At 46.4% G+C, this 13,467-nt stretch overlaps 1 long non-coding RNA gene across 1 annotated transcript in view; it reads right to left on the bottom strand.

Moving 5' to 3' along the window:
• Positions 1–13,038, bottom strand: part of LOC132655297 (uncharacterized) — a 56,141-nt gene extending 43,103 nt beyond the window's left edge. Inside the window, exons 1-2 of the long non-coding RNA XR_009593077.1 lie at positions 12,917–13,038; positions 11,227–12,229 (exon numbers count right to left, since the gene is read on the bottom strand). This is a non-coding gene — a long non-coding RNA (uncharacterized LOC132655297). The remainder of the gene's footprint in view (positions 1–11,226; positions 12,230–12,916) is intronic.
• Positions 13,039–13,467: the final 429 nt, after the last annotated feature.

Here is a 13,467-nt window from a genome sequence, read left to right as displayed (position 1 = left end):
TTGTGACAGGTCCAATCAGACCTTGACCAGATTTTGGGGTGCTAAGGCTGCCTTTTGTAGTTGAGGCCCAATGTTCTGAGTCGCACTCTCAGCCCAGTCCTACAGTTGGGGAAACGGGGATCAAGAAAGAATTGGTGACAGCACACAGCACTCTGGCTGGGGGCCTGCAGAATTGGGGTGCTGTGGCTCATGTTGTATCTCCAGTCAGGTTTGTGGGGTCCCCTCAGTTCTTCCCACTATCAGCCTTCAATCGGTTGTGGGATTTAAAGCTTGCTCTTCTGAGCCTTTGATTAAATGGGCCCATTTTGAGAAATTCCCTTCCCCATCCCCCTCGGCAAATTAACTGTGTCACAGCACGGCTTTGTGGAAGGTGCCTTGGACTTGGCAATTGGAGGGAGAGTCAGATGTGCAGGTCTGTGGTGAAGGTCATACCACAGTTATCGAGAAGCTGTGCAAGATGGCAGCTTCTTGAATGGAAGCTTCTTCACTCCCTTGCAGCCAAGCTGAAGTGCTTCAGAAAACTTGGCCTGACATTATCCTGTTGCTGTGGATTAAGCTTCAGAAACTTTACATGATGTTTACAGGCACCGTGTGAGCTGAAGAATAAACACGCACTCAAGGCAAAGGAGTTGGAGGTTTCAACAAACCTCCAACCAAACAAAAACAAAAGAAAAAAAAAAAAACTCAGAAAGACGTTTTCTTTTACATAACAGATTCGCTATGGTATTTATCATCCCGATAATTCATTCTATCAAGGAAAGGGGACTTGAAAAAAAAATAAACTCTTGCTTCAAATGAGCAAAAAGCCAGAAATAATATGTCCTAAATTTCTACCTTCCCTTCAGTGGGTTAAATCATTCTTCACAGACTAAAACAGGAGAAAGGAGGAGAAAGTGAGTGCAGTGTGAGGGAAAGGCATCCCTTTGCCACTAAAGAAACTAAAATTACTAGCTCACCCCCACACTTACGAGCAGCCCCAGCAACAAGAACCCAGGACAGCTTAGCATGAGCCTCCTAGCGCGTCCCAGGTAGGCTTGGTTGGGTACTAGCTTTCTATTGTTTAAAGCCACCTGTGATAAATTCAGGAGACCAAAAATAGCTTCTTGGATGGGCAACAAACAAACCCACACACACACAGGCAGAAACAGACGATGTTTTTCCGACCTCCAGCCTAAACGATACTCTTGAAATATAGTCTTAGAATGTTGCCACTTGGTTTTCAAAACGTAACACACATACTCTCTTCTGTAACTTTCACACTCAGGGCTAAAAGGGCTTGAATAAGCGCCTAAAATTTTCCCATAAGACTGAGCCAGTACAGAAGCTTTTATGACAGGGTGGGGGTGGGGGATATCATGTGTTTAAGTCAGATAAACTCATTTTAAAAAATAATTCCTGTCAAGTGGATCATTTGTGGCAGGCAAGTTCTTAAGATTTGAAAAGAGTAATCTTCAATCTGACTTCTTGAAATATCTGATAATTTGTTTTAAAATTGGGGATTTGGCATCTGCCTCTCAGAATACATGCAAAAAAAAAAAAAAAAAAAAAAAAACAATGATCGAAGTATGATTCACATTGGCAGTCCACACCTTGCTCTAAAAACTGTAGCAAGGAGAAATCAGAAGAGGGTTAAAAAGAGAGAGAGAGAGAGAGAGAGAGAGAGAGAGAGAAAGGCGATTCTATGGAAGTGTCTTTTAGGCTTATCTAGTTTCAGTCTACACAAAGCCACAGCTGTCTCAGAAAGCACACACCGAGATGCTTGGTCCCAGCATGGCAGCTAGGTGCCCATCTCCCTATCAGCTGGGCTGGTTCCTACATCTTTCAAGTCTGGAATTTTGAAATCTTTCTAAAAGCACTAAGATGTAACGACAAACAATTAGAGAAGCTGTTGCGTCAGGGTGTGTAGTTCCAGCCTCAGCTATTCTGTCTCCTCCACACCCAAAGTGCCTGACTGGAGGGAGATGCAGGCAATGAAGGGAGCGGAAGAGGATGTAGTTAATGAAGGGAGTGGATGGGATGCAGGTGATGAAGGTGGGAAGTGAGTATACCCTGAGCTTGTGAGGAACACAAAGTAAAATGGAGATGCTTGATCATGCCTTCCTCTTTGCATCTTCAATTCTTTATTCCTTGGTTCTCTTCTTTCCTTTCATTTTGTTCTTGTTTTTTTGCATGTATATGTGTGTCTGGGATGCACACATGTGTGAGTACACATATGTGCAGGTGCACATGAAGGCCAGAGGTTGACGTTTCTCTTCCCTTGATTTCTTTCCACTTTGCTTGCTGAGGCAGGGTCTCTCCTAAACTTAGAGCTCACCATATCACTAACTAGTCTAGCTAGCTACCTCGCCTTGGGGATCTTGTCATCCTGGAATTATAGATGACTCCCCGGGCTTTTTGTATGAATGCTCCCCAGCATTCATCCAAACTGATCCTTACTCTTTTTTTTCAAGCACTGTATCCACTGAGCCATTGCCAACCCTTCAATTTTTTTCCCTCATATTTCCTTTTTCTTTTTGAAACATCCAAGAGATCCTCAGCTTGGGAGTTGTTCTTCACTTGCCCTGCCTTTCTTGAATCTCCACTGTCTTGCTTTCTTTGGTTCTTTCAGAACATCTTTGAGATTCTAGATACCCAAAAGGCATGGCCTCCATTTTGCCTGAGGATACTCCCTGGAATCCCTTCACCCTCGCACTCTGTTGATGGATGGGCTCTGGCCAGCCTCCCCAAGTCCTCACTGCATCTCTCATCTCCTGTCCTGGCTCCTTTTACAGGAGCTGGAGTTAAGAGAAGACAAAAAAGAGAGACTTTCAGTGGTGAGCAGTGTCATATCCCTGATTGTAATCTTACCATGTTGGTATGGAAAAACACATCATCAGTCAAATGCAGAATGAACAAACTGAGTAGTAAGTAGATTGTGTCACTTTAAAGTTTTGGGGAGACTGGCTTTTGCTTCTGTGTCCACTCAGCACCTTTGCAAGGTGTGACTCTGTTCTCATGGCTCTGACTTTCACCAAATGCATATTGGTAAGAACAGTGACATCACTGATGAGCAAGGACATTAACTGAGTTACGGTCCCTAAGTGCTGGGCCGGCTCAGGCCAGGCAGCAGCACAAACACCGAAAAGGATTTTTCTCTGGGACAGATTGCTGCTCTCAACAAAATCATCAATTTTAGGTACAGAAGGAGTCCGCAACAGAGGACTCTGTTTTTCCACTCACAATATTTCTCCCAGTAAAGGAGTAGCATGTAGGAACCCAAGAAAAGTTTGGAACCAACCCTTAAAAGAATTTTTGTTATTATTTTTTTAAGGAATTGGCAAGAGCTGGGGTACAGCTTGCACTGCTGATCACCTAGTGTGTGTGAATCCCGGATCCCATGCCCAAGTCCGCACAAAGGGAAAAGCAGCAGTCATGCATGGACTCTGGGTCACACTGCGGAGCAGACACCTACCGCCTCTGTTGAAGATATTTGCCAGATACCCAAGTGTGCCCTGGGTCGGGCTGTACAACTTAAGATGCGACGTTCAACAGTGGTTCTCTGTTAGAGTTTGTTTTCACAGTGTGGACAAGAATCTCTTTTCTCAGGGCAGAGTAAAACAAACGTCTCGTTAATGATAGCAATGAGTCGCTGCGTGCAGCCCCAGTATGTCATCTTTAAATAGTCGGCCTTCTCGTGCCGAACATTTACCCAGCAAGTTGATCACAATTTGACATGCATACAATTTAGCAAGATTGATTTCATTATACAATTTTAAAAAAAATTCTTGAATCACGATTGTCAAATAATGATTGTTCTGCTAAGGAGTTTTGATGTTCTGAGAGTAGCCTTATCAATTTAACTCAATAAGCTTGCAAAATTTTCAAAGCAAAATAAAATGCTTGGCCCTGAAAAGAGACGACGCTGACAGAGGGTTGATGGGAGCTCAGCAGGAAAGAATTTGCAGGGAACACAGGTCTTTTCCTTTATCACCACCAGAGAATTTAATTGATTTGTCTTCTATGCATAAAAAGTGATGAAGGGGTGGTGTCAGATGAGAAAATTAATATTTGTTGAGTGTCTGCTACAAGACTTCAGGATGAAACATTTTCGTATTTCTTAGCCACTTAAAAAGCTGGTAGCCATATCTCCAGTGTGCACAAGAAAGAAATATTAACACAGAGAGGTTAAGCGACTCGTTTGAGGTCACGCAGCATTTGTTAACTGAGTTGCTCATGTGCCTTAATCATTACCTCCCCTCTCCACCTCAAATTGCTTCTCGCCTTAAATCACCTTTCTGCCTCACTAGTCATGGTACTAGTTCGTGTATGAACAGAACAAAAAGTGAAAAAGAAAATACTGTTCAACAGACCAACATTTAGTCTTGATCCAAATGTCCGTGAGAGCCATTTCTTGTTCCAGCTAACTTTACACATACTACTCTCAGCGTGAGCCAGGGGGACCTGGCAAGCCTCTTTAAAGATCCGTGCCTGGTAAGTTCTCAGGTTCCCGAATTCTGGGGCAGAAGAGCCCAAAGCTCACCGGTGACTCTGGGTGGCACAGGAGACACATGCTGGCTCTCTCGCCTGCTCACGCACTGCTCACTCCCCCAGCACCACCTACACCCAAGCGCTTCCCTGACAATCCTCTCCCTTTTCTCCCCTAAACACAATGGAAAGTTAATTGAATGTTTTATGCCTTCGAAATATCAAAGAAATGAAAAGAAGGCAGGTTTCAACCATATTTCAATAATACGTGCATTAATTTTTACCTTTTACTGACATTTGTACTAATTTCCTTAAATGCTCTCTCAGGTTCTTTTTTGATCTGTCGAGCTTTGTTGGGCTGATGATAAAGGCTTACTTCAAATGCAAAAAGCTTAACTCTCTTTTCCTTCATAGAACAATTACGGATTGTATGATGTCTCCATCATGAAAGAGAGCCCGGACAGACGGGGAGAGACACGCGAGTTTATTATAAAAGTGGCAGTAATAATTCTAATTACTTTACTCTAAAAGATATCAAAATTGCCCCCAAATGCAGAGTGGCATTCAGAAACTGTTGTGGGCTTTTAAAAAAAATGGGAAGAATGCATTTAGTTTGATTTGGGTCATTGTTTTAATAAAGTCTTGTGATAGACTCTCGCCTTAAGTCCACAGTTTCTAAACCTCTGGCTGGGTTTGTGAAATCGTAGGGAATGCAGAATGGCTTCCCTGCACAACATTCAAAGTAAGCTAGAAATAATAACTCCACATCCTATTTGTAGCTCACTATTTAAAGCCCAGGAAAAACAAAGAATAAAATCCTTTAATTTTGTCAAACGGGTGCGATGTTTAAATTCAGCAATGACTACGGTTCAAAAGACCAGATGTTCTCTTGTATTTATATAATTTTTTTTTTTTTGCACAATAGTTTACCAGTGGCAAAAAAAAAAAAAAAATCAAAGTGCATTGTTGAATTTGGCATTTCCATGCTTCACACACACACACACACACACACACACACACGAAATTTCAAGATTGTATTATATTAAATTAATTCTAATTTTATTAAAGCCATGGAAAGAGACAGAAATAAATGGAGAGACAGTCATATTAATCTTACACTAAATTAAGTCCAAGAATAAAAGGCAACATTGATCTGAGAATGAAAAGCCTCTGCTCTAATGCATTCGGGTTAACGGGGAGGAGCTGGGGCGGTTTGACCCGTTGTCCATCTATTTTAAGATGAACATTTGTTAAATTCTAATGAAAAAACGCTGCACTTAAACTCTGGCAAAGAGACAATTCTACCTCCCGCTAACCCTGCCATGACTCAAAAAAAAAAAAAAAAAAAAAAAAAAAAACAGTCTAGAATTTAAAAAGTAAAGAGAGGGGGGGAAAAGCTTCGCTTCGAGGAATAAGCGTTTTTAAAAACAGTCTTCTAGGGGGAGCCACGTGGTGATAAAATTAGATGTTCCAAAAAAATTGCCCCAAACTAAGACACCCTGATTTTTTATTATCTGTGTACAGCCAGGTGGGACATGGTCCCAACAATGAAGGACAGAAGGGGGGAAAAGGCCCTTTCAGTGAAAGCCACTCACCTAGGACAGAATGCTTAGCCACACAGCACAGCTGGGAAAAGCTTCAGATTCTTACATGTCTATCCTTCTAAGTCTCAGCTCTAGTGCAGTAAATGTGAAAAATGTTACCAGGAGGCGGAGAGTAATGTAAACATCATGAGAGAAGGGTTAAGAAGCCTGCCTCGCTTAATATTATCCAGACTCGGTAACCAAGGGCTCCTTCCCTCGGAGGAGGCAGAGAGACAGGGAGAAAGGGAGGGAGGAAGAAAAGACAAAAAAGGAAAGGAGGAAAGAAGAGAGGAAAGGAAGGAAAGGAAGGGAGGGAGGAGGAAGGGAAGGAAGGAGGAAGGGAGGGAGGAAGAAAGGAAGGAGCATTCACTTTTGTCTGAAGGCTTGAAGCAGCTATTTGAGTGAAAGAACAGAGGGAGGGTGTCTCGCTGCTCCCAGGGACACGGTGCTCCTCTAATGGAGCAGACAGGCTTAGGAGCTGGTTGTGTGACCTTCAGATTGGCATACTGGGTGCCCTCCCCCCCCCCCTTTGTCACTCTACAGAGGACTGCTCTATACAGTCTCCTTTTCGCCTGCCATTTGGGTTCCTGGGTGTTGGTCTCATGTCCCTGGATGCCCTGCAGGGACAAATGACATGCCAGCACACTGACGGTGAAAGTGCATCTCAGAAACACCACCCAGGAAGGCCAGCCCTGTGTGTCTTTGTTGACAGCTGGGCTGTGTCTTACGCGCTGGGAACCTACGAGACTCAGTATATAATCACGCCGTTAAATAAACATGTACATTGCAGAGAAACAGGTGCCGTATCCAACATCCTATCTGAAAAGAAGCCTCTAGAACCGCAGTGTGCATAAAATGACAGCAGCACTCCCTGGGGTAGGTGACAGGAAGTTCCCTTCGAAAGCTGTTTCAGAATCTCAGTAAAACTGAGAACAAACTGACCATCCCCCAGGCTCCTGAAGTGTCACCTGGCTGTCCCCAAGAAGGCATGACCCTGAAAGCTCTGGGGTGAACGGGGACTGCTCCTGGCTCACCACACCGGGAGTGAATATCTCCTCCAGCAACATATCCGCTCACAGGAGCACGCTGTTCCCTAGCAGTTTGTGCTTGGTGGGAAAGAAGGCAAGGCGGGCGAATCAGTCCTTGCCAAAACTGCAAATGTGACACTCCACAAGCAAGACACTGTCAGGAGCAGTTGCTAATTTATTTTAAGTGCCCCCTGAGTTTTTAATTTATCTGGAAAAAATAAATAGATAAATCCGAGGCTCTCCCTGCCAACCCAGCCCAGCGCTGGGTCTGCAGTGGCAGAGGAGGTTGGCGGGTGACAGCCACTGCCTCGGGAGAGAGGTGTCAGAATGTTCAGCCAACCAGGCCGCGCGGGTGAGCACCCATCCGGTTGCATTAGGAGTGGGTATATATTGCATTGCTACAGAGCTGACCTTTGCTTCTCTTAAGTTGGCTCGAGATACACATATGAAATCTTTTTTTTTTTTTTTCCTTTCTTTCTTTCTTCAGATAGTCTGCAATTCCAAACAGCACTGCAGGCTTCTCCGAGCCCGGATCCCACAGCAAGCTTGGAATGCGATCAGTCTAGTTCAGAAACTCATTACGCAGAGAGCGAGGAGCCCAGCGAATATTACCGTTTCATAAATATGCAGATTTTGTTTATTTAAACATTTTTTATGACACTTTGTGTTTTCCTAAATTGGGTCATCATTTTAATATAATTGGAATCTGATATGTGTCCTGTTTTCTTTGAAAGCCATCTGGTTCGTTTTTTCTTTTGACTTTCAGAAACCAAATTATTTGTGGCAATGTTGGGCCTTGTGGCGCCTCCTTATGAACCAAAGTGGAGCTTGAGAGCTTTGAGTCCAGGAAGTCCCTGGACTCTTGCTCTTCTTGCTTCCTACCTCTGTGAAGAGGGGCAGTTAGCAGGTCTGTGTGCCGTGAAGAGCTACCAAGCCCTAGAAGCCACATTCCTCACTGGAGGGGAAAACTGAGTTGGTCCCTCAGGCAGGCACCGTCGTGGACGGGAAGCCGGTGGTCAGTAGTTATCTGTATGGGTAAGATGACAGGCCCACACCTGCCTGGGACATGTCCACCCCTCTCTGTCCAGACCGTAAGTTCCCCGGCAGCAGGACTCCTGTGTTGTGTCTCGGTGGCTTTCACAGAAGCAATGGCAGAGATGTCCCTGCTGGGCAATGCGGGTTCCACAAAGGAACCAAGCGGAGAAAGTGGTGTGGGACTGCCAGCAAGGTCTCCACGACTGGTGACTGCTGAGGAGTTTATGATTCATAAATGAAGTTGTGGCTTGTCTGGGCCCTATGCACACACACACACACACACACACACACACACACACACACACACGCACATACACGCACACATGTATTCAATCTCTTGTAACCTGGCCCACCACTAGGAGAACACACCTGACATCAGACTCACCTGCTGCCTAACCTGGCCATCCCAACCCTATTCTATGGCCTCGTCACCCCCCCACCACCACCCAGGATGAGCCAACCACAGGCATGGGACCAGGGAGCCACAAGAGAAACCACGGTAGAGAAACTTCTGGTAGAAGTGGTCTGATTCGCACTGTCCATCTCGGCTCTACACCCAAGCTGAAGCCACCCCCTGCTCATTACCAAATATGTGGTCTGACCTGCAGCCCAGGGCCAGGCCACATAGATCCCAGGATAGCTACGAACACCACCCAACACGGGAGCAGATGAAAACGTTACATGACAACGTCAGAAGGTCCGGCACCTCTGGGCATCTAAAACACTACTGTACCCCATTCGGTAGGACAGCGGGTGGCCCACGCCCAGCCACTAAATATCTGGAAGTCCACTAATATGAAACTTAAAAACTGGGTGCTGGAGAGGTGGTCCAAGTGAGAGAGAGCACTTCCAAGTCTGGCAGTGAACCCCGTTCTGGTTCCCAGCACCTTCCATGATATTATTATCACCTACAACTCCAGTAGACACCCTCTTATTGCCCCTTGTGGGCCCCAGGCCAGGACATGGTGCACATACATGCATGCAGGCCAAAACTCACACACATAAAATAAGAATAAATAATTTTTTTAAGGAAAGAAGCTTGCAAATAGACTTAATAAATGAGTAAATAAATAAAAACAGATGTGGTAACAAATGCCTGCAACCCCAGTATTTGGAGGTTGAGGGAGAGGTTAGAGTAAAGGTCAGTGTGAGGGCTTGAGAGTTGGAAGGCTAGCCTGGGCTTTTTAACAGAAACCCTGTCTCGAAAGACCAAAACCAAACTCAGTTAAAACTCAAATTTGTGTGCCATTCCATTAGTTAGAAGATTCCTATGTAGCCCTCCCTCCTTGCAAACAGACCAATGTGTCTCTTCCACTTTCCCCCATCCTTGCTTGGCCCCAGAGTGGACCAAAGGTCCTCTCAATAACTGCAGGGAATATTCTTGCTCTGCCTCAGTTGCTCACTTGGAAATGACATCAACAGCAGCAACTCCCCTAAGGGTCATGCCCAGGTGGACACAGGAAAAGAGAGAATCTTCAAATACTGGGATTACAACCCCACTCCGACTGTAAAAGTGGCATAGTGCAAGTAGGAGCAGGCTTTTGCAAAGGATGCTACTGTTTCCTACTGGGGGGGGTGCAGTGGTCCCTGCTTGGCTAGACTCTGCCCTGGTCTGAGGTGACTAAGGCTGAAACCAGTGTGTCACCATGCTAGGTAAATAAATACCTTACCACCAAGATACTCCCATAGTCTTCTTAACACTGTGTTTAGATTGATTTTATTTTTATGTGTGTGTGTGTGTGTGTGTGTGTGTGTGTGTGTGTGTGTGTGTATGAGAGAGAGAGATTTGTATACACCACCCTCCATGGCACACAGGTGGAGGTCTGAGAGGAGTTCTCAGGAGAGGAGTGCGTTCTCTCCTCCTGTCACTATATCCCGAGATCCAGTCCTCAGCTTGCAGGGCAAGCCTCATTTCTCCTGAGCCACCTTGCCTGCTCACAGCTGTGGAGTCTAAGCCAGGACACCCATCTACACAGAAAGCAGTTCAAGAACATCTCGGGAGTTACTTTCCCCATGGCCCAGTGGACATCTCAGAACTGTGTGACTCTGCGTTCCTTTGTCTCTTCTAGAAATGCTCCACAAAACTTTTGTTTCTCAAAATAAGCTTGTGCCTTCGTCACTGTCACACATCAAACACACCCAAGTTGTAATATGAGAATTTCGGGAGCCGTGGAATTCTATTTGGAATCTGTCCCTGGGCCACCTTTCCCAGGCATCAAATGCAAACAAGCATACACAAACACACAAGTACAGATTTCCATGCACCCACATGTATGCGTGTACACAGGACTGCTCATTAGAGGCACAAGGGAGGATCACATGATTCCATATCTAAAGGGGAGGAGCAAAGCATTTGTCCTGTGGCTCAACCACACGAGCTGCCTTGTTCTTTGCCTGACCAAACGATGTAAGCGTGAAGTTGCTTTGGGCTCACAGCTGCAGAGGGTTTCATCCTGTCCCATCAGGAGGATCTGGTGGCAGGAGCACTGGGCAGCTGGGGTCCAGTAGAGGTCCACCAGGAAGCCGAGAGCACCACCAAAGCCGGGAGGTTAGAACCTTTAAACACACACCCCTACTCTTCTACCTCCGCCATCCTCCAGGCAGAGTACCTACCTTCAAGCCTTGAGGGACCCTTCAGCGCTGAACTGTAACCAGCTGTGGCCCAGGCCCTCCCAAGGGCAATCTGAACCCTGCACCTCTCGGACGGTCACACCTAAAGGCTGGTGCTGCGTAGCAGGTGTAGGAGCTGGGGAGACTGCCCGCTCTTCGGTATGCTTCTCGGAGATGCATGACGGCCTGAGTCTGATCCCCAGAACCCACGTGAGAAAAAAGTTGAGTGTGTCAGTACACACCTGTCACCCCAGCCCTGGAGAGCCAGAGATGGAGGCACCGTTGGAATCACTGGCAGCCAGTCTAGCTGAACTGCTGAGAGACCTGCCTCAAAGGTGGAGAGCAATTGAAGAAAATGCCCAGTTTCAACCTCCAGTCAATATATGCATGTGTACACGTGTCACCCATATGTGAACACACACACACACACACACACAAGCAGGCTTCAGCAGCTGCTGTGTCTCTTAGGGTGAAAGGGACAGCGTGTGAGACTCTTGGGCACCTACCACGTGACATCTGCTGCTGACTCTGGTCAGTCAGGATCATGAGCATACCCTGGTCAGTAGCTCATTCAGCTCCTCTCCCATCCTTTGATGCCAGCACCCCGAGTCCACCCTCCACATGGGAAGCCTGGATTTCTGGTGCCCCAGCATCACAGGCTGAAATATACCAAGCAGGAGTTGGCTTCTGCCGTCAGCAGGACTCTGAATTTCCACTTGCATGATTTCCAGCTCTTTGCCTCGGCATGTTGCTTAAATTCATTATTTCCTCCTTAAATCCAGGGTAACAATAGCCTCTTTTTGCAGTGGTTCCCAGCCTCCGAACGCCTCGACCCTTCAGTGCAGTTCCCCATGTTGTGGTGACCCCCAGCCATAAGATTATTATATTGCTATTTCCTAGCTGTAATTTTGCTCCTGTTAAAATTGTAATGTATTTTTGGACACAGAGGTTTGCCAAAGGGGTAGTGACCTACTGGTTGAGAAGGGCTGCTTCACTGGGACTACTTTCCTATCCGGCATATAGGATAGCCTTCTCTTCATCCTCACCAAATGACCTGCCGAAGAGCAAGGCTGCGCCCAGTCAAACCCTAGCTTCCCCAGCCTCTCGTGCAGGCAGCCGCAGCGAAAGAACATTAGGTGATGTCGTGTGCTGAACTTCCGGGGGGCTGGGAGATAAGACTTGTCCAAAGGCGTCATCTCCTCTGAAAGGTTTGCATTCACCCTCTGTATGTCTGCTGCGGGAGGTGGACATGGGGGTTAGGGATACAGCAATCTCCCCACAGCCGCGAGGCCACTTTGACCGTAGAAGGAATGGACCGAGGGTTGCAGAGCAGGCATCTGGACACGTTCTGAGAAACCGAATCCATCTTCATCCCCACGCTACTCTGTATTCACTCGGCACGGAAGAAAAACAGCGTCTGCATCGCCTAAGCCACTGTTATTTTGGGTTACTGACAGCTGAGTGCAGCCCCTCCTGATATGCCACCTCCTGGGTGTGTTGAGATAATTTCTGGAAGAAGGAAAAAAAAAGAGTACGTTTTGTACCTATGTTTACACACCCCGTAAGTTTGAAGGAATTATTGCTGTTATTAGATACTCAAATACACAGACAGTCTCTATCTAAAGAACACCGAGGGAAATTAGGTTCCACTTGCTAATATTTCCTTTTAGGTAATAAATCAGGATCCAGGGAGAAGGCCCTCACTCCAGGATGCACAGCAGAGAGCTGTGGCCATATAGGCCTTGACAACAGCTCACTTCCTGGTCCTGCAGTGTGAAACTGCTTCACTTCTCCCCGACCCCCACTCTGCCCCCCAAAAAAGACTAGGGAGGGGGCAAGGATGGTGGCTGATGGGCCTCCTTAGGTGGAATGGAGTTTTCCCGTGGACAGCGCCGTGCGGCCTGCTGCACTGCAGAGCCCTGGACTCAGTCTGCAGCTGGGGAGCTGTGCCCTGTAACAATTACCAGAGTGAGTGCCTCTCTCTGTGATAGGCATAAATCCCAGGGGAGAAGGCACATGTGGATTTAAACCGCCGACATTTAGGGATTTTTTTTATTCAAACTTTTTTATTTATTCATCATCGTTTTATTGTTGTTAGTGTGTGTGCATGCATGTGAGCACATGACGGAAAGCAATTACCTATCTCAGCCACTCGGACATTATTAATACCAACGTGCTATCAATCCCTTTGCATACCCGCAGGTGTTTCTTGGGCACCTCCCACAGGCCAGGCAGCACAGTGGCACCTGTGCTGTATCAGCTAATCAGCATGCCCCGCCGTTTTTAGCTCATCTGAAGGTATTTTGCAAAAAATGACCCTGGAAGGTCAGAGAAGAGAAGAAACAGGATTATTTCCATGGAGGGAAAGACTGTAAACCCGAATTGGGGAGGTGGTGAGACTTGAACTCAGATCTGCTTGACCCCAGGCTCTGCCTTATAATACCTTCTCATTTGTCATCATGCCCTCTCATTTGTTCAGAGTGAGCCTGATTGGCTACACAGGCCATTCTATATTTTCTCCAGATAAATTCAGTTTTTGTCATACAGTAGAAAGCATATCCCTCTAGAAAGAGCCTCTCAGGTGCTGGGGAGATGGCTCAGTTAGTGAGAATCCCTGACGCACAAACATGAGGCCCCGAGTTCAAATCCCACATGTAAAGCTGTGTGTGGCTATGGTCACCTGTAACCACAAAGCTGGGAGTGGCTGGAGAGGGAGGAGTGCTGGCCATTGAGCCCAGCCAAACCAC

This window comes from Meriones unguiculatus, chromosome 7 (assembly GCF_030254825.1).
Source record: "Meriones unguiculatus strain TT.TT164.6M chromosome 7, Bangor_MerUng_6.1, whole genome shotgun sequence".
Lineage (NCBI taxonomy): Eukaryota > Metazoa > Chordata > Mammalia > Rodentia > Muridae > Meriones > Meriones unguiculatus.
This window is presented reverse-complemented; position numbering and strand designations above follow the sequence as displayed.